We start from the raw sequence: 2,651 nt of genomic DNA, 5'->3' as shown, positions 1-2,651 counted from the left end.
GAGCCACATCCGATGTGTACTTACAGAGCTGTGACACGTGGAATACTTCATGTAATTTAGACAAATGCGGTGGTAAAGCTACTTGATATGCCACCGGTCTGACTCGTTTCAAAATTTCAAACGGCCCTGTATACCTCGGATTCAACTTCTTCGTCTTAATCACCCTTCCAATCACAGTTGTCGGAGTAACCCTTAGAAATACATGCTCGCCCACTTCAAATTCCAACGGTTTCCTTATCTGATCTGCATAATTTTTTTGTCGGCTCTGTGCAGTCAAGATTCTAGCTCTAATTGTTTAACCTTCTCAATGGTCTCGGCTACCAGATCCAGCCCCAACACACTTGATTCAGCGGCTTCATACCAACACAGAGGAGACTGACACTTTTGTCCATACAAAGCCTCATACAGAGCCATCCCAATACTCGCATGAAAGCTGTTGTTGTATGAAAAATCCACCAATGGCATGTAACAATCCCAACTTTCTAGTTGATCTAAGACATATGCCCTTAGCATATCCTCCGATGTCTGAATAGTCCTTTCCGACTGTCCATCTGTTTGTGGATGATATGCAGTACTGAGACATAGTCTCGTACCAAACACCCTTTGGAAAGCTCCCCAAATCTTGATGTACAACCTCGCCAATTCCTCCAAAGAGTAGTTCACTCGGATAGGCAGAAAGTGAGCGGACTTGGTTAAGCAATCCATAATCACCCAAACCGCATCAAATCCTGACCTAGTTCTCGATAAACCAGTCACAAAATCCATTGCGATTCCTTCCCACTTCCACTTAGGAATCTCAAGTGTCTATAACATTCTTGATGGCCTTTGGTGTTCTATCTTTACCTTTTGACATGTCAGACACTTAGATACAAGTGTGGCTACATCACTCTTCATCCCAGGCCACCAGAACATCTTCTTTAAATCATGATACATTTTCGTACTACCTGGATGAATGGAGAATCCACTGCTATGAGCTTCCGACAACAACTCTTGTCTCAAACTTCCAACATCCGGCAAAATCAAAATAGACACTAAAGTTAATTTCTCCTTTAAGGCTTGAAAACCCCCCTCACACTTCGATGTCCATACGAACGGTACCTCCTTCCGGGTTAACTTAGTCATCGGTAAAGCAATTTGAGAAAATTCCTTGATGAATCTTCGATAATACCCTACCAATCCCAATAAGCTTTTAACCTCTGTTACCATCGTCGGCCTCTCCCATTCTATCACCACTTCCACTTTAGAAGGATCCACCGCTATCCCTCCTTTACTCACCAGGTGACCTAAGAATTTCACTTTTTCTTTCCAGAATTTCCATTGGACAACATAGCATACAATTTTCGCTCCTTCAAAACTTGCAGTACAATCCTCATATGCTCTTCGTGCTCCTTCACCGTTTTAGAGTAAACCAGAACGTCATCTATGAACACCACCACAAACTTATCCAAAAAGGGACGAAATACTCTGTTCATGTAATCCATAAACACAGCAGGTGCATTTGTCAACCCAAAGGAAATCACCGCAAACTCATAGTGTCCATAGCGCGTCCTAAACGTAGTTTTCAGAATATCATTGATGAGAGGACTTTTGTGTGGTTTAGAATTCACAAATGAATTCTCGTTGCAAGTATAGTTTCTAAACTAACAATAATCCTTTCATACAAAAATTTGTTTGTCACAAGTACAAACCCCTTAAATCTATAAACCGAAGTATTTAAACCTCGGGTCGTTCTCCCTAGGAATAACAATGAAGTGTCTTGTTATTGGTTATGAGGTATTTTGGGGGTTTTTGGATAAGAAACGTGAAAAGTAAATGGAAATGAAATTCAAATAACAAAAAAGTCTTGGCAAGGTTTGGTGGTCAAGGATCTCTATCCTAATCACTAGCCACAACATGAAAATTGGCAAGGATCAACCCCATTAAGTCATCCTCTAACTAATAAAGGAAAGTCAAATGAGCTATGTCAATTCAAGTCCATAAGTCCTAGTTCTACACCAAATCAATTAGTGAGATCTAGAGTTAATGGCTCCCAATTGTCAATCACTTGGACATTAGTAACTCAAGAGTTCCTAAGTTACCCTCCCAAGCCAAGAGCACTAAAATCTACTCTAAAATCCTTCCAAGCATTTTATCAAACACTTGGAAGGCATAAAAGGAAAGCATAGTAAAATTGCAAGGAGAGTAAATCTACACTACTCAAATGCAAGGAATTGAACAACAACAATTCAATTGAACAATAAAAGGAACATGAACACATAAATTGCATTAAAAGGAAATGGAAAGAACAAAAGTGCATCAACATAAAAGTAGAGAATTACAAGAATTAAAGAGAGATCTAACTACAAAAGAAAGAGGTTAACAAGAGGAAATAAAAACAATTATGAAACAACAAAGAACTTACCAATTGCATTGAAGAAGAAATGTAGATCTACAAAAGAAAGTTCATAAGCTACAACTAACAATGCAAAAGAATTACAAGAGAAGAAGAATGCTACAATTACAAGAGAACAATTAAGTATGAAAGAGGAAAATTAAGAGAGAAGAAGAAGAAGAAGTAGATCTAGATCTAAACCTAATCCTAATTCTAATCCTAGAGAGAAGTGAGAGCTTTTCTCTCTAAAACTAACTTTCCCTCCAAAAATTAAACTAAA

The sequence above is a fragment of the Arachis ipaensis genome, chromosome B10, assembly GCF_000816755.2.
Source record: "Arachis ipaensis cultivar K30076 chromosome B10, Araip1.1, whole genome shotgun sequence".
NCBI lineage: Eukaryota > Viridiplantae > Streptophyta > Magnoliopsida > Fabales > Fabaceae > Arachis > Arachis ipaensis.
This window is presented reverse-complemented; position numbering follows the sequence as displayed.